The sequence below is a fragment of the Pteronotus mesoamericanus genome, unplaced genomic scaffold (genome assembly GCF_021234165.1).
Source record: "Pteronotus mesoamericanus isolate MK-2021 breed Mesoamerican mustached bat unplaced genomic scaffold, CSHL_Meso_final contig_20, whole genome shotgun sequence".
In the NCBI taxonomy this organism is placed as follows: Eukaryota; Metazoa; Chordata; class Mammalia; order Chiroptera; family Mormoopidae; genus Pteronotus; species Pteronotus mesoamericanus.
Window position 1 is genome coordinate 99,949,466 of NW_026555085.1, and position 24,047 is coordinate 99,973,512.

The 24,047-nt window shown below is 42.7% G+C and overlaps 1 protein-coding gene across 3 annotated transcripts in view; it reads left to right on the forward strand.

The window, feature by feature from the left end:
• TULP4 (TUB like protein 4) overlaps positions 1-24,047 on the forward strand; it is a 192,075-nt gene that overhangs the window by 15,649 nt on the left and 152,379 nt on the right. The window lies entirely within an intron of this gene.

Genomic DNA, 24,047 nt, shown 5'->3' on the forward strand with positions numbered 1-24,047 from the left:
GCAAACCCCAGAGCATCCATCACTACTTTCACCCTCCAGATCCATTCTTCTAACTTTATTGCCTAGATGAAGTGTTTTGTATGTAATGAGAAAAAAATGTGGTTGGCATGGATAAGCGCATGTCTTACTTTTTAGATAGGTTTGAAACTCTGTGGCTTGGTTGCCCATCCCTACCCTTGCTTTAGGTGGGGACAAATCAACAAAATTAAGAGGTTAGGAGGCCAGTCAGGAGGTTAGGTAGAATGAGAGCCATGTTGGTGGCTTCATGCCTACACTGCCTGATAAAAAATGGCGTTAGCAGGGAGGCCTTAGATGGCTCTGCACTCACTCTTCACAGGCTTTACAACACACATTCTTCCGTGCAACCTGGGCTGGGCTTTCTCCTAAGTAACTGGTAGCTTCAACTTGTGCATTCAGATCTGTCTCCCTCTCACTGAAAATACTCCTAAACTTTCTTATTTATTTATTTCAAATACATTTGTCTCTGCCTTCCCCCCACCGCTTTCCCTTGCCCCTCCCCCCTCCCTCCCTCAATCCTTCCCCTTTGCTTTTGTCCATGAGTCCTTGCTATATGTTCCTTGACTTGCCCCTTCCCTTTCTTTCCCCCCGCGCCCCCCTTCCCTCTTGTCTCTGTTGGTTTCTTTTCCTTTCAGTGTTGCTGGTCTTATTTTCCTTGCATCTTTGTATTGTTGGTTAGGTTCCATTTATAGGTGAGATCATATGGTATTTGTCTTTCGCCTCCTGGCTTATTTCGTTTAGTATAATGCTCTCTACTTCCAGCCATGCTGTCGCGAAGTTTAGTAGTCCTTTTTTTCTTTCTGCTGTGTAGTATTCCGTTGTGTAAATGTACCATAGTTTTTTGATCCAGTCGTCTACTGATAAGCATTTAGTTTGCTTCGAACACTTGGCTATTGTAAATTGTGCTGCTATGAACATTGGGTGCATAGGTTCTTTTGAGTTGGTGTTTTGGGATTCTTGGGGTATAGTCCCAGCAGGGGAATCATTGGATCAAAAGGCAGGTCCATTTTCAGCTTTTTGAGGAAATTCCACGCTTCTTCCCACAATGGCTGCACCAGTCTGCATTCCCGCCAACAGTGTACTAGTGTTCCCTTTTCTCCACAGCCTCGCCAGCACCTGTTGTTTGTTGATCTGTTTACTCTTAAACTTTCTTAATCTTTCCTGCCTGGTGTTCCTGCCCTGCTCCCCCTGCCCTACTGGCCCCCCCCCCCCCCCACCAAGTAGAAATCAGTGAGGGTATGATTGTTATGCATGCCTGAGGAGGGGAGGATAATCAGTGAAGGAGCAGAGAAGAGGATAGTGGCTTTGGTTTTCTATAGACCTATAAGGCAGTTTCTGTAGATTTGTTATAGTCCATACCAGCTATTGGAGATAATCAGTAGAGCATGTTGGAGACCCTCCAACCAGCTCACAAGTAAGTCAGAAATAGGATATTTACAGTAGATGTACCTACAAGTAGGAGTCAGTCTTTTTTCCTCAGAGCTTTTCTTGGTGGTGTGTAACTTTTTTCATTGCAAATAATATTCCTTTCAAATGTAGAACACTTAGATTACCAAGCCTTTTTCCACATATGCCACTTATGTCAACCACACATTTTCTTATTTTATGGCCAAGGTATTTGCCAAGAAGTGCTGGATATAAAGGGAGAATTTGATCTAGTTAGAGGGTCAGAGATGGCTTCCCTGGGAACATGGGGAGGCTTGGTGAGGGAGATACTTTTTCATTCTGGGCCTTGTTATTCCATATTTAAGGATTTTGTTCTTTATTGCAAGAGTAGAGCCATTTCTTTCAATGCTGGGGTATGGCAGGAGGACGGTGAGCTATAGGTAAGCTGCCCCTGTTAAAAGAGTACCTTGGCTTAGCGTTCCAGAATCAAGTTTGTTGATCAGGCAAGGAGCTGTCAGTGGTTAAGGCCCTGGTGATTAGCAGGTGCATCCGGAAAGCGCAGAGGAACATCTTTGCTTGGAATCTGGTGAAGTCAACAATATAGATTATTTTCTTACTGCCAGTGATTAAAGACATACCTTTAGTGTTTTCTAACTTTGGTCAATTTCTGAACAGTCATTCTCTTAATGTTTGATCATTTAGGTTAAAAAATTGCATAGCAAGAAATCTATGTTGGGTTTATAAAAATAGGATGGATGGTGTCATTTTAAGTAAAATTTTTAGGATGTAGCCGTGTGTCTGAAATTGAACTTTTAGCATCTCCAAAGGTTTTTCTACAGGTTTGATATAGTACGATGTGCTCTGATTCTCGTACATATGGATATATTAGAAAACTGGATTACATCCCAGTGTCGTCCGGCGGGGAACCTGCTTGAACCATAGAGTGGAGCTGCAGTGGAAGCGCAGTTGCTCCTGTAATTATATCAGGATGTGATGTAGTCCCTCTCTATGTTTATTAATTAGTGGAGTTGTAATGAGACTTTCCCCCCATGCTTTCAAGGATGCTGATCAGTGGGCATCTGGGCAGGATTTAGTTGTGTTTGGGAGCCTTCTGTGTACGAGTGGGAGGGATCTGTATTTCAGGAGGTGGCAGGTGAGCCTCCCGCCAAGTTAGCATGATGGGAACAGGACTCTTCTGGGTTGCCATCTGCTTGTGGCTGATAGGAAACCAGCAGTGACTTTGGAGGAGTTTATGTTGAAATACTTAGGAATTAGTAATATTAAGACCATGCTGATCAGGTACTGGGAGGTGGGGGAAAATCAACTATGTGGAGTGTTTCATTACTACTAATTTCAGGAGATAGCTGCTTGGGTTCAACATTCCCCACCCCCACCCCCCAAAACCACAGCTCTTTTCTGCCTACCCAAGTCAGCCCCAGTTCTCTAAGTTGCCTATGGCAAAGGAGCACCTTGTTTATGACTGTCACACATAACATCGTGCATAGTGCTTGCCGCTGAGGAGATTCAGTCTGTCTCTGTAACTCTTTTAATATGTCGAGGTTTTTGGTTGTTTTTTCAAATTGTAAAATGCACAAAAAATTTACCATTTTAATTATTCATAAAGTATAAAGTTCAATGGCATTAAGTACATTTATATTGTTGTGTGATCATCATGGTGGTGTTTCAGCCAAGTACTTTCGCACATTGTTGTCCCTTGGTGTCCCTTGGGATTGGCTCCAGGAACCCTGCAGATACCAAAATCCACAGATGCTCAAGTTCTTTATATAAAAGTGTATGGTATTTGCATATAACTTATGTTTGTATATAGGCTACAGCAGGCTATGTCTACATATCACTTCATTTGAGTAAATTGAGTGTAGTGCTTATTGTGTGCAAATTCAAGTTTTGCTTTCTATTTTTTTAGTCTTCACTGGAGGGCATTTTTTCATTGCTTTTAGAGAGTGAGGGTAGGAGAGAGAGGGGGAGGGGGAGAGGAAAAAAATTGGTATGAGAGAGAAACATCTATTGGTTACCTCCTGTCCATGCCCTGACCAGGGACTGGACCTATACCCTAGACATGCATGTGCCCTCACTGGGAATTGAACCTGCAACCTTTCAGTGTATAGGATGACACTCCGATTAACTGAGCCACACTGACCAGGGCAAGTTTTGCTTTTTGGAACTCTCTGACTTAAAAAAAAAAAAAAAAAAAAATTAAGTCTACAGTTGATTGGATTCATGGATGCTAAACTTGTGGAAGTAGAAGGCTGACCCAATTGGGGGTGGGGGGGACGGACTGACTCTTACTTGTAGGAAATCTGCTATAAAATTTTTGTTTCTACTGACTTACTTGTGACTTGGTTGGAGGCTTTCCAATATGATCTACCTATTTTCTCTATAGTTGGTATGGACTTAAAAAACTGTGGATGCTTCCTTCTGTGTACTAAAATATAGAAAAATACCATCAGCATGCTCTGTCTAATGTGAGGTCCCTTTGGGTTTTAAGCTGAAGTTCACTTTCTTTCCATGTGGGAATTGACTAGGTGAAGTGGAGGTGCTGTGCCCCCATTTCTCTGGGTTTGTTTTGCTGCTCTTGGACCTGGGAAGCTCTGCTCTCCAAGCACAGAGAGTTTTGATGGTATCTGAAAACTTGGCTCTGTCTGTTCTGAATTATACTTAAAGTCAGGGTGTGGCACAGAGAACAGCCCCCTTCCCCTTTAAGCTAGCATTACTAGGTAGGTTGGCTAGAGGAGTTGACCTGTGGCGGCCCAGTGAGGGTGTGCGGGCTTGGAGTTGCCTTGTTCTGCCTCGGCCACGGAAGTGGGTTCTGAGGCATTGCCTGCCTCTTTGTGGCTTGCAGCCCTGCTAGGTTCAGTCTACCTGTAGGTTTCTATCTTGCCTCTTTCAAAACAGTTAACAGAAAAGACCGTAAAGCTTTCTGTTAATTAGGAGATTCTTGGTTACAAGAAAGAGAGCTAGCTGAACTCACTCAAAAAATGGGAGGGGGAATTCATTGGGCCGATTCTGGGCTGTCTGTCTACTGAAAACTGGGCAGGAACAGAGAAACTGGAACGCTGTATGGACAGGCCTGGAAAGCTCCTTTCTCCCTCTCTGCCCATCTCAGCTTCCCTCAGCGCAGACCGGCTTCCTCGGCTCCTCCATCCGTGAGGCAGACGTGGCTGCCAGTGTCCCCCCACCGCCCCCCCCTTTTAATATAGTGACCCAAGTGTCTTGAGAGACACTATTTTTTCTGTGTTCCAGAAAATTCTGGAATTCTGGGAAGAACTTATGAGTGGTCTTAGAAGACGGTGACTCCCATGGCAAGTGTGCGGAGGCCGGGAGCAGTTAGGACATCTGTGCTACAGGTTTACAGAAGTGTGAGGGTAACAGTCATGACGGGACCAGGCTGCGAAAGCGACTGAGCTTTGCATTAGAAATGAGACCAAAGCAAAGCAGTAAAGCCAAAAACTAAACCAAAACACGACACTACCACCACCACTACCAAGTTGGTTGAGGAGATGAACCTGCTAAACAAATTGTGGAATTACTTTTTAAAAAACGAAATCTTTTTTTGTAAAATAAGTGGTAGCCCATTTTCATATTAGCATTGTTCGAACTAAGACAAATTGTCGCCGAAGTTTTATTAAGCACAATAACAATGTGGGAAATAACATTCTTGAAAATTCAAGTATAATAAAAGTATTTTTAATTAAATTATATTTTAAATGCATAGGATTCCTGTTATTAGAAGGAATCCTTTTATAAATGTTTCTCTGAAATCCACTAATTGAACTTTGTAAATTTGAGTCTTCCTGCATCCCATTTACTTAAATCAAAAGGTACCAGTGGATTGTCCTTCCTGGCTGCCACCTCGTCAGGGTCACCAGTTCGTCAGCAGATCACATACTGCACTGATTTCTGAGGAAATGAAAAGTGGCTGTTCCTCTTTTAGTTGTGTGGTCCCACACCTAGATCCCCCTGTATGAATCTGAGAACCCTCTGTGAATGGATATTAAATGAGGATGGAAACCCCTGTGTGTATTGTGAACCTGTATGCAGCAATCTGAGGAGATACCAAAGCATCCCTTGGTGATTGCGCGGTGAAGAAAGAGTGGTCTGATAACTGTAGGTATTAGTGAGTGCCATTTGGGAATTTATGAATGTGTTGGCTTGGCATCTTTTCAGGTGCACAGCATCTACTTTATTTGCACGTATCATAAAGGTGGTTTGGTACCCATTTGACTTATTAATATATTTAAAATTAAAACTCAAACAGTTTTTCCTCCTCAGAACATGTGGATTATGTGGAAGGATGATTTATTATTGGATCTGAGGGGGATTGAGATTAGCACCTGGATAAACATTGCCACAGTGGAGGACACCTGGAAGGTTCTCTCACATGCCTCTCACTCCTACTACATTTCCTACCTTCAAAAGGGCAGGAAACGTTTATTACTGCTTTAAAAGACGTAAAAGCCAAGTGGTAGTCTAAAACAGCACAGAAGAAGCCCTGCTGTGGAGTGAAAATGGGGAGTGCTGCCTGTAGGTTGCAGGACACCCTTTATCCCACGTGGCCCTTCTGTTCTTCAGGGGTGCTCTGGAAATGTCGTGTCTCTAAGGAGGCTTCCTTGAACCCTGCCTCTCATTGAGAATGCGGAGCCAGGGAGCTCTGAGGACTGCAGAAACTCAGCGCCTTCACAGTGGCGTCAGAGGCGACAGTGTAAAAGAGAAAAAGGATTGCGTTTGCTCACTCGTGGCAACACAGAACAAATCTAAGGTAAATTTGACAAGACACCACCTTTTAGCTTGCTTATAAAGCATGTTATATTCTTCAGAGCCGTTTTATAAATGTCACCTTTGACCTTTATTTGTTGTTGAAGAGATGAAGGGTGGAGCAAACAGTCCATCCATTTACAGGTGGGAAACTGAGTTTGGGAGAAGCTGTGCACCAGTCGAGGTCTCCCAGGCCTTGTCTAGCAGGGCTGACCAGAGCCCAACTTGTGATTCCTGGTCAGATTCATTTTCCATTTCATTTTCCCCACCCATCCTTTTCAAAGAAGTTTTATTTGATGATAGATTTATTTACTTATTTAGAGCGCATAGTCTCCCACAAAAGGGTTGAGGTAGCTTAAAAGCAAAGACTAAGAAGAAGGTTAGGTGGATAGAAAATTCTGGCTCAAGTGAGTTTCTTAAATTTTGAAAATGAAGGTAAGAGGAAAACTGTTAATTTGGTTAAAGTTAAATCCTCTGGAAACCCGGAGCTCCCCACCAGTATTTAGGTTAGGGTTGAGCCCCAAATTTAGCATCATAGGAGTGGAGAAAGGAGTAACAAGTGAGGGAGCTTTGTGGTTACCTTATCTTTGCTCTTTTGTGTTATACTTAGTACGTCAATTTTTGATGTTATTATAAATTTAACCATAAAAAGCAGCAAAATACTACAGTCCATTTGTAAAATAGAGGGACTCCACCTATAGTTTCCACCATTATTAGAACTCTTAAGTAAACCATTCTTTTGAATTCTTTTTTCATACACATTTTTTTCATAGTTATGATCAAGATAACAAACATCTCTGTATGCTTTTTTAAATTTAACGTAGCATATGCATTTTTTATGTTTTTACATGGTCTTCATAATTATAGTTTTTTTATGGTAAAATATATATATAACAAAGTTTATGATTTTAACCATTTTAAAGTGTACAGTTCAAGTGTCATTAAGAGCATTCACATTGTTGTGCAAATATCACCACCGTCCATCTCCAGAACCTTTTTTGTCTTCCCAAACTGGAAATATGTACCTGTTAAATAATGATTTCCCATTCCAATCCAGCCCCACCCCAAACCCGGCTCTTGGCAACCACGCCGGGTTTGTGTCTTTGAATTTGACCATTCTAGGGACCTCATATAAGTGAAGTCACACAGTATTTGCCCTTTGGTCTTTGACTTATTTCATTTAGCATGATGTCTTCTAGTTTAGCACATGTTATAGCATATCTCAGAATTTCTTTTTAAGGCTAAATAGCAATCTACATAAATGTATTTATGTACCACTTTTTTTTATCCATTATCTGAGTTGGGGGTTATACCTTTCTGAAGACCACAGTGTTTCCTCATGCAGATAAATCACAATATACATCAATGTTTGATTAGTATTGGGTGTTTGGGTTGCTTCTAATTTGTGGCTATTAAAATACAGATGTAATAGATACTGTCTTACTTTTTTTATCCTTTTGAATGGGTTAAACAAATACTAGTGTTCAGCTTTGTTTCTTATTTACTGAGTTGGAGTTTAGGTTGAACTTTTGGATGAAGATAATTTACGTGTGTGTAATAAAATGCCTTAAAAAAGTAAACAAAATGCTTTATTGATGAAGGGCCGTCTAAAGAATTCTTACCTCACTCAGCAGAGTGTCGCGTCAATGAGAGAGCATAATGCAATGGTTTATGCTGTCGGAAAGGATTGGCCTTCTGGGAGTTGAAGAACTGACCTCAAAACAATATTCAAGAAGAGTTTATGGGCTGATCAACAGATCATATACGTCTTTGAGAGTGAAACATTTGCAATGCCAAAACTGTAATTTTCGTAAGACCTAGTGGTCATTCTGGGGAAGAATTGTTCTCTCTTTCGTCGTTTTTTTCATTGATATCAATCATTGGCATGTCTGTGAATACAGAGCTACCATGAAAGATGTGACTCTTGCCTGCAAAGATCTTACATCTAGTTTGACATGACAACGCATCAAACAGAAAACCTAAGGAAACTCAGGGACAAGAGAAGTTGGCCTGGGTTCATACAGAATAATCTAAGGCAGACTTTATGCGCTTTTTAGACAGCTGCTTGACAGAGGGAAGGGAAGGCCCTAAGAGGGTTTCAGAAGAGAGCCCTCACTTGGAGGTCCTGCCCTCCCTCCCTCCTGCTGCTGGTATGTTAGGCCTTGCATATGGTTCACAGATGTGTGATGGTAAGTCTTGAAGATCATTGGGGAATTTCACTCTTTTGCCAGTCAGCTTGTTGCTGTGGCAGTCCAGCATTAACGCGAGTGTGGCTTTGCTGCCCACGGAAGTGCACAAGAGGGCTTGCTGGATCAAACTCCCGCTTTCCTCTCTGGCTCCGTGTGGACGGCCATAGCCAATAGCCCTGTATTAACTCAGCCTTCGCCTGGCTGAGTAAAGGCTCTTCGGTACTTTTCTGTCAGTCTGACTCCATCTGCTCTGTGTCTTTTAGAAGTTCCTCAAGGGCCCGTCAAGAGCCTGTCTTTGTTTTCTGCAGATTGTTTTTGGTACTTTTATATTTGTTTGATCATTTTAATGGGAATTTGGGAGAGGGAGTAGTAAACATAGGGCTCATTCATCATCTTGAATTTGTTCTGTGTATTATGTTTTCCCATTTTACTGAACTCTCTTAATAGTACTAATTCCATTCAATTTTGTTGGGTTTTCCAGATGGAAAATTATATTGTTTATAAATATAATGATTTTTGGCCCTTCCTTTTATATGAATTTCCCCCTCCTGTCATAATGCCCTTCCTGGAATTTCTAGAGTGATATTGAACAACATATTGGTGGACATCTTTGATTAATTCTCACCTTAGCCAGACTGCCTTTAGCACTGTTGGTTTTAATTACTTTCTGCATATTGCCAAATGGCTTTCTGGAAAGATGGACTAGAATTGGAGTGTGCGCATCACCCACATCCTCAGTATTGAGTGACCTGAGTATTGGGAAGGCTCTTCTTATTAATGGTTCTGTCATTTTAACATCAAATTTGAGTTTGGTCATTTGTTATTTCCTCTAGAAATTCTGGAGTCCATAAGAACAAAGTTGGCCTAGATTCATATATCGTTTTATTTTCATCAAACAAGTATATACAACGTCCCTATTCCAAAGCAATATGGGTATGGAGTGGAAATTACCGTTAACCCTGGCAACACAGATTTGAGTGGAAAAACATATGGGCCTTGGAGTCAGATATCAAATATTAACTCTATTACTAATAACCGGGTGATTTTCGATACGCTTAACTGAAACTCAGCCTTGGTTTGCTCATTTGTAGAATGAGGGTTTTAATATCTCACAGGAAAGCCGGGAATGTGGAGTGAGAAGAGAAGTGGGCCCTTAGTAATCAGGAACCACGAGTTCTTGCTCTTTGCCTCCTCCAGTGGCCCGTTAACATACTAAGGCCATTCACTAACAGTTGTCGAGGATTTCAGTGGACTTTCATTTTAATCAGAGATAAAATTTTACCTTTTTTCTCTATGATTCTGACCCATTTTAATTTTCAAATTGAAATCGGAGTGAGCGATAATTGTTTTTACATGTCCTTTATTTCATATAATTTTATTTTTATATATTGATTTAGAGGACAGACGGAGGGAGGAGGTAGAGAGAAAGAGAGAGGGAAAAGAGAGCGAGAGAGCCAGAGAGAATGAATATCAATTCTTGTATGTGTCCCAACCAGGGATCGTGCCCACAGTCCTGGCGTTATCGGGACAGTTTTCTAACCAGCTGAGCTACCAAGTCAGGGCTTTTACATATCCTTTTAATAATTAACTTTATTCTAGATTTTCAAAATTGCTTATTGGGTAGAGTATAGATAAAATTACAACAGCAGTTTATTGAGCAATTTTAACTATGTGGCAGGAAGGTAGTTAAGGTACTTGGTATACATTTATTTAGTCTTCCCAACAGTCCCACTTAATAGGAAACTGAGGCACAGAAAAGTCACCCAGTTCAGGAGTATGGCCCAGGCTACACACAGTTGCAGTCTGACTCTGGAACTGTACAGGTCGTTTGTTATTTCCTCTAGAGATCTGGAGTTTACAAGAACAGAATTGGCCTTCATGGTCTTGAAGAGTTTGTTCCCTTTATTATATGTTCCTAAAGCTGATTCTATTTTGTGCGTGCATGCGTGCGTGCGTGTGTGCATGCTGTGCGTTTGTAGATAGGTAGAGAGATGTAGGAAACGTAATCTGGGTTTTTAAACTAGCTAATTATTACGATGTTAGGTAGCAAGTGTTAAATATAGAGCATTCCTATTTATTGAATATGTTAATTCTAATCTGTAGCATTAAGAATTTTTTCTTACTTAGGTATTATAATTTTATTTATTCCTCTTTGAAATTGCCATCCAGATCTGAACCTTTTACGTAGAACCTTGGTTTAACTCCATCCTAGATAATTATAAAGTCTTTATTATTGGGATAGTTAAAAAATATTTTTTATTTTATAAAACTGAAGTCTATACTCATTAAACAATATACCCCAAACCCCTGTCAATCACCATTATAAATTCTCTTTGATTAAAAAAAAAAATTTCATTTATTTATTTTTAGAGAAAGGGGAAGGCAGGGAGAAAGAGAGGGAGAGAAACATTGAGATGGAGAGAAACATCAATCGGTTGCCTCTCACGTGCCCCCACCTGGGGACTTGGCCTGCAACCCAGGCATGTGCCCTGACCAAGGATTGAACCAGTGACCCTTTGGTTTGCAGGATGATGCCCAGGCCACTGAGCCACACCAGTCAGGGCCGTCTCTGTGATTTTGATTACTCAGAGTATCTCATCTATGTAGAATCATACAGTATTTGGGTTTGTTTGTTTGTTGTTTTTTTTTGACTGGCTTATTTCACTTAGCACAGTGTCCTCAAGGTTCATCCATGTTGAATCGTGTCAGAATGTCCTGCTGATGTGAGAATTTATTTGATGTAAGAGTTTATTTCAGCCAAACAGAGGACACACTTGCAATTAAGATTCTAATAGAGTGAGAAAAACCCTGCCTAGAATGAAAGTGTGCAGCTTCTTTATGTATTTGGAATTAAGGAGGGAATGTAAGGAAGATTACATAAAAGTGGGAGAAAACAATGCAGGGATTGGATTACAGGATTGTTAACAAGATTATGTGCTCTTGAAGGTGGCCATGCTTCTGCTTCCTAGGGGTCTGAAAAAGAAGCATTTCAAACCTGTGTTAACCTAGATGCACAGAAACAATGGATAGGGCCCGAGCCTATGCTGGGTGGGCACTCAGTCGGCCCTTGAGTGTCCCTTGACTGCTTTCCTCATTTTGTAATTCACTTTCTATTCTTGCAGCTAAAATTAACACACATCATCTATGGATTTCATGCTTGCATTTAAAAAACAAAAAACGAAAACGGTCCTAAGCTTTGTATATTTTTCCCTGAAAGTCTGGATCCTTCACTCATGAAATGTCTGAATTAGAACTGACTTACCCCAGCCTCCCCTGAGCTTCATTGTGGCAGCTTTCGAGGCTGCCTTCACTTTTGTCTAAGAGTTTATATATAGCAGCTGATCGTACATATAAACTGTAATTAGTTTATTTAATACAAACAGTTTTTTGGTAGTCTCTGTTCTTTCCTATTTGTTTCTTTTGTTATTAATTGTTGCTTATCATGTGATATCAAGAAAACATTTGAATCCTGGTCAGGTGAGTAACTATTTAGGTCCAGCTTGCTCAGAGTGGTATCACGAGTCACTTAAGAGGAAGGGCAGAGAAATGTCTAGCCCATATGTTCTGTCTCTTGTAGCTCAGGTTTTTTTCTTCTCTAGAAAATTCTCTAGAAAGGGTAACTCTCATTCAGGTATAACCATCCCCCCAAAGTAGGAGAAAAAAAAAAGGTTATGAAAAGTTGAATTTTAAAGTTAGAAACCAGTGAAAATGGACCTGTGCTGGGGAAAACTTGTTGGAAGGCTACATCCGAAATTCTGTCAATTTGTGCTTCAGATGAGACAAAGAGTATATGCAAAGGGCAGGGAGTAGGGTAGTAAGTCGTTGAGAGATTTATTGTACAATGGAGACTTTAAAAGAATTTGCAGAAAAAATTTAGAATCTTTAATTTCTAAGTTAGAAACTTAGGAGTGGAATTTAGAAGTAAGGGGGTAAAGTACCAAGGGATTACTTCAACTGTTGTTGATAGGCTGTCAGTAAATCGTATGTGGATGCCACCCTCAGGGAGTAGTAACAGTCTTGTAGGGTAGCAAATCCTTGTCCCCTAGATTTCAGTACGTTTCATATGATAAGATGAAACTCTTTTGTCTAAGAGTTTATATATAGCAGCTGATCGTACATATAAACTGTAATTAGTTTATTTAATACAAACAGTTTTTTGGTAGTCTCTGTTCTTTCCTATTTGTTTCTTTTGTTATTAATTATTGCTTATCATGTGATATCAAGAAAACATTTGAATCCTGGTCAGGTGAGTAACTATTTAGGTCCAGCTTGCTCAGAGTGGTATCACGAGTCACAGATGTGTTTCCAGCATCCAGAAGAATAAATTTCACATTAGGAGTCACCAGTGGTCACCAACATTTTTACCATCATATTCTTTTTATTGTTTTCTCTTTTTGCCTTGGGAATAACTGTGATCTTATGACTAGCTAAGAAGTTTTGTTCAGTGTAAGCTAATTGTATGAATAACTCCTGTTTGTTCTGTACATTGACCCTTGAACAGTGAGGGGGTTGGGGTTCCAACCCTACCTCCTGCACATTTGAAAATCTGTGTACAACTTTATGACTTCTCAAAAACCCCACAGGTGGCCCTTCACATTCACAGGTTGAAAACAGTATTTTTTTTTTTTCCTATTTGATTGGTTGAATCCATAGGTGCAAAACCCATGGATACTGAGGACTGACTATATATCTATTTACTGGAAAAACTCCACATGCAAGTGGACCTTCACAGTTCAAACCCATGCTGTTCAAGGGTCAGTTGTACTTAATTATGTGCTTCACGTTGAGCTCAGCAAGAGGGAGGATGGATTTGGAGGAGGACAGGACCTGGTCGTGAGCTCTGTGGAACCCGACATCCCAGATCAGGCCAGAGTTGCCCCAGAGGAGACAGAGAGAGCAGGCCGGAGGGAGGAGGAAGGCCGGCAGGGAGCTCCCGTTGAGCTCTTACAGGGGTCGAGTCATTGAAAGCCCCCAGCTGCTGTGTGAGATTGTGCCGTCGTGTCCGGGTCCTACAGATGGAGAAACTGGGACCTTGCGTGGTTCAACAGCATGGACTCTAGCCACGCAGTGAGGAGTGAATGATGGAGCCAGGATTTGAAGTCAGGCCTTCAGATCCAGAGTTCCCCTTCTCAGCCACTGCTGCTTCCTCAGTTTATAAGTGTTAACCACACCCAGTTATAATTTCAGCCGCGAACAAAGAAATGTGCCAGTTTATGTAACTTTATCTTAGGTAATAGATAGTTCTCAGTACACGTTTCACACTTCACCTTAGCCAGCAGGCTGAGAATCGATCAGTACATAGCTTATGGACTTTGATTAGTGGGTTTTAGACACATAGGGGACCCAGGACCCGAGTTTGAGAATCTGGTAAAACTTTGTCATTTTACCTGTGGAGAGAATGGGCCCCCTTGTTGTTGAGGGACTTACCCAAGACCTCACTGAAGCGTGAACTTGGGTCTCAACTCCGGGGTCAGGGTTTTTCCCGCTGCACATTGTCCCGGAATGCTTTTCCTTTTACAGACAGTGCTGTGAATGAAAGTTAGGTAGAGTTGAAAGGAATACGTAAGATGTCAAAAATGGGCTTGTCAAGATCACCAGTAACCCTTAGCGAGCCACATCCAGGGTCTTCATCCATCTTGACTTCTCAGTAGACCTTCTCCTCGCCTGGCTGTGAGGACTCCCTGCTGGCTTTCTTCCTCGCATGACTGCTGTTTCTCAGTCTCCTCTGCTGGCTTCTCTACCTTGACCTGACCTGGAATGTCGGGGTTCCACAGGGCTCACCACTAGGCCTTCTCCTCCATCTTCATCCTCCCTGTAACTGACCCCATTTTCTGTAGTTAACCCATCTTTATGTGGATGACTCTTAAGTTACTAATGCTAGTCGAGACTTCTCCTCTGAGGTTCAGATTCAGGTGTCCAGCTTCTCACTTGACCTTGGCGTTTATATGTTTCACAGACAGTACAAACTTAACATTTCAAATGGAACTGCTTCCATAAGCCCATGCAGTCCTCTCCCCTGTCCTGTTCTTTACATCAGTTATTGCCACCACCCACTGGCACTCATTCATGATCACGGTGAGAGCTGACATTTGTTGAGAGTCTGTTATGTCCCAGACACCTCCTTAAAAGGCATTACATGAATTAACTCAGTCAGTCCCATGAGATAGATGATGATAATAGTAATAGTAATAAGAATAGACTGTATAGCTCCTAGTACATACCAGGCTCTGTTTTAAGCCTATTATAAGTACTAACTCATTGAAGCCTCACATATCCGTGAGCTAGATACTGTTACCATTCCAGATTGACAGATAATGTCAGCAACTGAAACACTGATTCATTTACTCCCCACAGTACTCAGGGCCCCTTGGCCAGGAAGTGGCTGGAGCTGGGAGTGCAGTCTTGCAGAGACCGAGCATATGCCTTGTGCCAGTACTGAATTTTACTGTGTTTATCCCCCTTTCACAGCCAAGGAGGCAATTCCACTGTTTCCTGTCCCACAGGTAGTTCATCAGAAACTCTGTTACTAACTCCCAGACGCACCTCCAGGCTGCTCTCTCCTCCTCCTGCCAGTGAGCATTTTAGCTCGGGCCACCGCTGGCTCGCCCTGGATCTCCTCCACAGCCTTCTACCTATTTTTTCTGCCCTCACATTGTCCCCTTCCAGATCTCTTCTACATCGCAACAATACTGGTCCTGAATGGAAACGAGAACATCTCAGTCCACGGCTTACAACAATTGAGTGGCCTCCCACCGCACTCGGAGTTAAGTATAAGCTCCTCCTCTGGCCAGTAAGGCCCCCTGCACTTTATCCTGTGCCCGTGTTTCCCACTCTGTCCCACCAAAGTCTTTCCCGCCCCTTAGCTCTGGCACAGCCACCCCCTATCGGGAAGCTCCCCTCCCCTGCTCTCCACGCAGCTTTGGTCCCCACTGCAGTCTGTCCTCGGAGGGCCTTCCCTCGCACCCCTGTCGGGTTCTTCCTTCTCCTCTGCACAGCACTTACCGCCAGTGGCAATTTATCATTTATATCTCTTCCCTTTGCTGCTGTTCCTCCCATTAGATTGTAAGCCCTCTGTGGGCTAGAGCTCCACAAATATTTGTTGAAAGAAAGAAATACAGATTCCCTTTTGACTGCCCTAGAAACCGAACGCTTTCCGGTTGGAAAATGTGTTTTGAGTTCCAAAAGAGCTGAACCTGGACTGGAACGCAGCCCCCCACTAAGCGGTGGAATGCTTGTATAGCTCTGCCGCTTCTGGAACACACAGGCTACAAGGGTCCGGGGACGTTGCAGTCTGCAGTTTTAGTTACTTCACTCTTAAACTCACCGTTTCTCTCATGCACCACAGACCTTGAGCCTTGCAAGGCCGTGGCTGCCAAAACCCTGGTGATGCTGCGGCTTTTGTGGCCAGTGGACGGAAGCCAAGCAGGGCAGCGCTGACCCATGATGAGGGGCTGGGCCTGACAGGGTGTGGCCTGTCCATGCTTGTGAAAGGCTGTGGGTTAGGTGACTTTGAGGCCCCAGTCCGACACTCACCGACTTCGAGTCTCCTGCCTCCGGTGTGCAAATTGAACACCAAGTCAAGACATCTGGACGGCCAGTCACGACTTTCTTTAGCTTTTTCTTGATCCCTGCCCTGTCCCTCTGCGGCTCTGTCGCTGTCCCCAGGGATCCTTTAATGGGAAGTTCTTTTACTTTCTTCAGTGACCCGTTCTCTCAGGATGAGGTCCAAGGAAATGTGCCTCATGAGAATTTCTATAGTGAGCAAAAAGATGGAATTTGGGCTAATTTTAGTAAACAAGCAATAACTGTCAGCAGATTAGTTAAAATCTTGTTTGTAGTTCTCTTGTGGAGGACAGTAAATTGGTAGCTTATTTAGGTCTCTGCGACTTCCAAGGAATTGTCATTCTGTAAAAGTACTGAATGAGAGTGGACCCCTGCTGTGAGATGAGGGAGCAGCCATTCACACACGTCTTCCAGACCCACTAGTTATCGCTCACTGGGCAGGAGTGGAGGCTGCAGTGAACTAGGGAGACTTTTCTTCTAAAGCAGCAAAGACCACTCTTGGTTGACAGCGGGAGGGTAAGCATGACCCTTTCTAATGGCCGCTTCGGTTGTCCTGTGGCCCTACGCTCGTCGGTTAGACAGGTAACAGTAAAGCCGTGTAGATGGGCCCACCTTGCAAAACTCATACCATAGGAGCCCCTTCCCACAGCAATCTTTGCTTTAAAGTTTGCAGTAATTGGGAAGTGATAGGTGTAAAGCAGCGCTTTCTCAGCAAAAGTACTGAGGTGTGTTCATTAGCAAATAGTGAGGGCCTACGTTACTAGAATCTACAAATAATCTTTTACCTGGCTTTTCTCTGTCCTGAATGTCACCTTGAACAACCCGCAGTTAGGGAGGTCAGGGAAATGAGATTTGTTCTTAACACTGCAGAGTAATGGGGAAGGTCCTGTTGGGGTTAGAGGCCTAGTACCTTGTGGGTTAAAATGACTTTCATGGACTAACCTGTGTAGCAGTGATAATGCGTATGACATTACCTCTTTAGAATTATTTAGTCACAGCTACGAACAACCCACTTACAAACAGACGTTAACCATGCAGCATGTGCCTGAATCAGGGAAGTTCGTACCAGTACCACCTGGAGGTCGGGGCCCCTTGGCCACGAAGGCAAGAACCACCTCTTCCCTTCTGCTGCTGCTTTCCCGGCTGTGGGAGAGCTCGGTGTGGGCTGCGTAGGAGCTTACGTCGTGCCACAATGGGCTCGGTGATTCCAACTTTCTTGTGGCCTGGAGAGTAACTTTTGGCTTTTGTGTGGAAGCTGTTGCTCTGCACCTTGAATACGGACCTGATAACAGTACACCTCAAATGATTCTCAGGCTGTGGACAGTTTGCCTCAGCAAAGCAGACACTCTGAAACTGTCCAGTTTTCTGCTATAGTGCCAGGGGTGTGGGTACCAGAGATGTCCCCTCTTTTCCTGGCAGCAGTACTCTTTTTGGTTTTCCTGGACCACCTCAGGCTCTGCTTTCTTCACTCAGAGACCATCCTTTCAGAACCCCCTCCACGCCCCACCCCCACTGCCTGCAGCTCCCCACCCCCTGTGATCCTGGGGCCCTGGTTTGTGTTGGGCCTTCTCCGCCGGAGACAGAGGCAGAGGCAGGTGTGGGCCCCCGGGCCCTGTGCTAAATCCATTATCCCAGGTGCCCCCGGGCCCTGTGCTAAATCCATTATCCCAGGTGCGGAGTGACAGCTTGAAGGGGCCTGAGGGCTGCTGGTTATCAGTCAAGAGGGCTGCACTGAGTTTGCTGTCAATGAAGTGCCGGGGGGCAGGGTAGGGCCTATTTTCACAGCACAGCTCTGAGCGCTGCCAGGTGTCCGGCCGGCCGTAGTGCCCAGGACACCGGCCGTAGTGACACTGCAGCTTCACAGAAACAACCACACCCAGCACCTGACCTTTCCCTTCAGTGGTTTTGGTGCAGTACATTTTAGAGCATTTAGAGGGAAAATGTAGAATAAAGTATTGTGTTTTTGGCCCCTTGCTTTAAATGTAAAATGATCCAGCATTTTCCAAAAGATGTCCTTATTATTATTGGAACTAAAAGATGGTGTTCGTGCTCGTGTTGATTGAAATGCTTAATTTTAAAGACATATGCTTAGCTCCCTCCTAGGATTTTACATTGATAACACTTTTTGTCTGATTTAATTTGAAAAAACTTTATATCATTGGTTGAGAAGAACAGTTGCTCTGACAGTAAGAGCTTTGTCTTCTTGATCATTTTACCTCTTCTATTACTTTATTTTGTTTTTAATAGATGCCAGCAAGTATTTATTTGGACCTGATTATCTATTTACTTCTTGTTCTGATTTTTTCCCCCCTCTCTTGTAAACACTTAATTGGACAAATACTCGTGGAGGGCAGGCTGCCAGGACTGGTGACAGTGAGGAAGGAGGTCACAGTCTCCGTGTTGGGGAGCTTGTGGCAGAGCTTGGCTTCCTTTCCACAGACCAGGGCAGGGGTGAGGGGGTGGGGAGTGGAACACTGGGCATGGTTTTTGATAATGTAGAACAATTAATAATTGTTCAGAATATATGTTATCTACCATCTACTTGCAGCTTTTTAAAGGTACTGTTAATTTACATATAAACATGATTTAGCCCAAGTATGGCAGAAAGACATGCTCTTTTCCCTTCTCTGTTATATTCTGATCTCAATGTCATGGAAGAAAATAACAGCGTTGGTACTAATTGGTTCAGAAAATACTTCTTAGTTTATATATATATGCTATTTGCATGCATGAGGAACGTCTTTAGCACGTTTTAAACGGTGCAAAAATTAGTTTCAGATGACTTCATTAGTATTTAATTTCAGACAATTATGTTAAAAAAGAAAAACAGAGACTCTTCCCCCTCCCCGCCCAGTCATCTGACACTAGCCCAACTGGGACAGCGTCCTTGGCCTGGGTTCCTTCCCACCTCTGGGATGGTGTGGTCCCCCGGGATTGTGCCGAGACAGTCAGCAGACCCGGCCATTCTCCTCCGAAAGGCTCCCAGACGCAGCAGGCAGCTGTGAGTGCTTGACACTGCTTGGCTAGGAATTTGGCATGTGCACTCTCTACCTGGAAAGCCATTCCCTAGGCCGTAGGACTGTTCTTTCAGATGGTGCTGTGGAAGTAGGGGAAGCTTCTTTATGACCAGGCTAAATGAGAGGCATCAACTATGCGGGTGGACAAGGAGATGCGTCATGGTAGATGGAGGCGTTTGGCTTTCTCAATGACTGGGGAGTCAAAATTGACAATTTAGTGAGAAAAAGGCATATTTTTCTTACGTATTTTTTTCATTTCCTTTTATTTAGCAACTGGAATGTTTGTTGTTGAGAGGTAGGTCTTGGTGTGAATTTTAATTAGAACTGTAGTACAACATTAATCTTGTGGTAGCAAGCGCGATGTAATATGAATGCATTTAAAGAAAGGAAACCTTGTATATTATAAAATGAATAATTGAAGCCATGCCAAGTGCACGGTGCTATGCTTTTATGCCATTGTATCTTTTCTTTTTAATTGCTTTTTAATTTTTGATACTTTCCACTGGTCATTTATTACCTTATTTTTCCTGGTGATTTAAAGGCATCTTTTCTTCATTTTTCTTCACCATGGAGACACTAAGAAATTCATTTTCTTTGCTTTTTGGAATAAGTGGCTCCATGTATGTAGATTTTATTTTTATTATGAAAATTAGTTTCTTATGGAAATTCTTTAGTGAAATTAAAAGACTCTTTGTGCCAGGGGAGAAACCCATAGTCAGGAGGAGTCCTTGCACACTTTGATTTCCCCCTCAAATGGCTTCCTCAGTGCCTGTGTAACTGCAAAAACTGTTGGCACAGTCCCTGGCTGCAGGGACAGAGCTGAAAGCCCAGCTGTCCTTAGTGGCCATAGGTAGTTGAAGGTATGATTTTTGCATTTGAGGCCCTGAGCCATCTTCGAGTTAGCAGGAGACAATCTTACATCCTAATGGTATTTGAAATGTACACTCTTATCGTGCAGCGCACATTTTAGCTGTTTAAATTGGGAGAGAGAAACACTGTCATTTGTCATCTAAATTAGAAAGTCAAGGGTGTGTTTTATTCATAGTTTCTCCACTGTTTAGCACAGAGGCCAGATGTAAGGCACTCAGTGTTCGTTCAGTGAATGAATAGGTAGACTGATGTATGGGTAAGTAGTTCATTTTTATTTTTTAAATATTTTACTTGAAAAGAAACATTAGCAATATATTAAATCTGAGAAAAATAGCCACTTGGAGTTGTTTGTACTCCCAAGTGCTTGAGTGACTGGGGGTGGGGGGGTGGGGGAAGTGGATTATCACAAGGAACTGGGTTGAGCTGCCTCAGCTTTTGGATGTCCTGGAAAGGAGATTCAAAAAGGCAGGAGAGCAGCCTCCAGAGCAGGATGGTGCCATGGGAATCGCTGCCCCTAACTGTCTGAGGGAATGCCGGGTGACCGCCTGCTGGGGTCTTCATCCCCGCGGGTGGGCAGAGGCTGAGATGCGCATTCACCAGCCAGGAAGCTGTGCAGGGCAGCACCGCAGGGCCGGGCTGCTGCGGACCCCTGGCCAGTGCTATTGTGGGCCGTGGTCGGCGTCCGTGGCCTCACCAGCCTCTGCGGCTGCATCTCCTTCTGCCTGTCTGCTCCCGTCCTGCTCTCCTGGCTCCTAATTCTCAAGGCAGAAGGAGGTGGAACAGGTGCTTGAGGTCACGAAGACCTTTCCACAGGAGGTCTCCTCGGAGGCTTCTGCTTCCACGCCCTGTTCTGGACTTTCCTCCCCACACGGTGCACTCCTGAAAAGGAGGCAGGCATGCCTTTTCTCACACACCGGCTGTGGAGGACTGGTGTCAGAGACTAACAGCGTGTAGACCTAGTTTTTAAATTGTTGAATTCACTGTGTGTTCTGGAATGATATAAGTGACGTATCAGAAGGTGTTCTGATTAAACTGTTCTTCAGATTAAATGAAGCGTGAGACACTATGGAATTTTTCCCTACCTTCACACACAACACACACATACCCCCTGTCTGTTGTGTGTGCAGAATAGCCAAGTTTTGACTCCTGGAGAGCTGGGACTGAGGCTTACCCTTCTGTAATTTCCTTGCATATACACTAGGATCTGAATATGGAGAGGACTTTTTGTTTACATTGTAAGAACTAACAAGAGTTAATGTTTATTGTGTGCCCTGTGTTCCAGTCATTGTGACTTGTGCGTTTTACACTCATTATCTCATTTGATTCTAGCAGTACTCCTGTGAAGTAGGTGTGGTTATTGTCCCCCTCTGATGAACCTAACGTTCCAGAGGAGGCACAGCTCCGGAAAGGCGGAGCCAGGGTTCAGATGCAGGTCTCTGAGTTGCTATTGCTGCGTTGGCTGAGCGTGCCTTTTCAGAGCCCAGCCTTCCCTTCCACTGACCACTGTTTTCAAGTATGAATGGTGTCCTGTCAGTTCCATTTCACCAAGTTACAGCGGTCATTTTCACTTAAAGGAATAAATTCAAGCTTTCTAAAATATGTATTGTGAAGATTAAACAGACTGGACGTTTTTAAACTTAAAAAAGGCAGAAGGAGAAAGAAATAATCTTCATTTGTTTCCATGCATTTTACTGGTATCTGAAAGAGGTAATGCAGACTTTAGACCCCTAAGTTGAAGTCCCTGCGTTAATTTCCTGGCATCTAAGATAAGGCCTAAATAGTGAGGTCTTCTTTCCTCTCCTGGTTTTTACTCTCCTGTCATTCCAAAGGGATGACAGGGACAAGTGGCAGCATTTCACAGGTACACAGGAGGAGGTAGGGATATCGAGCACAGCTGTGTGGTCTTTGTTAGGCAGTCTGATTGAGAGTCATGCTTTTTAGGAAGAATGGGAAGGGCTCTTCTCTGTCCATTGGGTGCATAGCACATTTTGCTCCACCTTAATACCCTAGCCGTCAAAAAATCATTTTTACTGAATTACCCTTTAATATTAAATTTTATTCATATTTGTTATAGGAAATAAGTCAAGTCCTGTTGTGCATTCATGTGAGATTGTCATAGACGTTACCATTCCCGTCACCTGATGGCCCTCTGTAGTACGCTGCAACGATGACATTTTTTCAGCATTTAATAATAGGGAAAACACTGTCTTTCCTGGATAGCTTAGGCAGTTTCCTAATTTCTGATAATAAGACTTCTGTAAGACAGTCTCAGTCTCCTTTCTCCTTGGTTGCAAGCATCCTGAAGGCTAAGGCTTTGGGGCTTAGTGTTAACATTGTTGCTCTTTTTTTCTTAACTGTTTTTCTTTTTATAAGATGATAATGTTATTTTAGTTTGTATGTGCTTTTTATAAAGTCCTTTAAATTCTGGAGAGAGTCATGCTTTTAATAGATTGATTAAAACAATAGTACATATTCATTATTCATTAAGTATTTGCTTTGACTTTAATGCTTGTTGACACTACAGCCTCTTTACCAGTAATTCCAGTTGAGTTTTCTTTCTTGTTTAGTCCTGGGCCATGCTGAATGTCTCTAATTATTTGAGACCTTGATGTTGCAGTATAAAAACTTTCTTTCAAAAACTTTCTCTAAAAGCTAAGTTTTTTGATAAATGATTGAATCCCTTCTGGGGACCCGAGTGATATGAATCATTGCCTGAAACCAAGTCTCATGTTCATTATCGCTAGCTATGATGATAGCACTTAATTGAAATGTGGTTTAAGGGAAGATTTGGATCATTATCCTTTTTCCTGCTGCCCAATATCTACTCTTTTATTTGAGGTTTTCTGGGAAGAAGGTTTACTCCATTGATCAGGTAGAAGCACAGTGGAGATTTAAATTCTACAGTTCGTTTTCTCATGTTTTATTTGTGCAACTGCTTGACAGGACTACAAATTAACTGAATTTTCCTGCCACTTTCCACTCTTGTTAGTGCTGTTGTAACAACACACACTGGAAGCAGGCGTCCCATAGGGATCCAGACGCCTTCCCTGATGAATCCCTTTTCATGTCAGTCGTATCTCAGTTTTGAATTTTTTTTAGCAATTTCATATACAGGACATTATGTTAGTACATGAAAATCTACTAACTTAGCATCTGTAAATGCTAAGGGATAGTGAATGGTGTTGTGGGTCCTTATCCAGCTTCTCTGAGCTTCATTTTGCTAACTTGTAACTCTCTCCCACATAGGGTTATTGTTACAATGAAAGGAAGTAATTTAAAAAATCTTGAAGCATTATGCCTGGTTACATGCGATAATAATTGAATTAGAATAATAAGAGTTTCCAAGCCCTTGGTGATGGTCCACTTATTTCCTGATCTGTATGTATAACCAAATTCCTATGGAAAATGGCTCTGTGATACAGAATTTACAAGATTGGGCTTGTGCTCTGAATCTTACGATTTCACTGTAGCATAGCACAACTGATAATTTGTTACCAATAATGGAACATCTACTTCATTCATCTTATTTCCCATACATGGAGTTTCCTGTGCCATATCTCTTACTTAAATCTGATTTCACTTTGAATCTATGTGCTTGTCATGAATCTTTTTGCTATAGTACGATAGTACTATATTCCTAAACTATCTTCTTTAACTGGTGAAAGCACCAATAAAAGCAAACATTATGTTCTTAATCTTCTAGGCATCCTTCAGAACTAATTTCTGAAGTTCAGGTTGGTCTCCTTATCATTATGAAATAAGCTCCTGCCTTTTTCTTCTGCCCCTACAGGTTTTTCCTTGCCACAATCCTCAGGATTGTCTTTCTCTCCAGCCAGTCCTAGCCTGGCTCTTATGTTGGCTGTTTATGCTCCCCTCACCTGATCTGAGCATCCCCTGCTTTGATTTCTCACCTGGGTTCAGTGCTTGCTCGCCTTTGAGATGATTTCTGGATCGACATCTGAAGATGATGGGTGACAGAGTATGGAGTCCTCCTGAAAACGAACTGACCAGATATTTTGGACCCCTCCATCTATAACCACTTCCAGTATAAATATTGGAGAAGATAAAACAAACATCCTTTGATCATATTTATTGCAGGAAAGTGAGAAACGCCCTGGCTGGGTAGCTCATTCGGTTAGAGCATCATTCCAATATGCCAAGCTTGCAGGTTCGATCTCTGGTCAGGACACATGTAAGGGTCAATGAATGCATAAAGAAGAGGAACAACCAA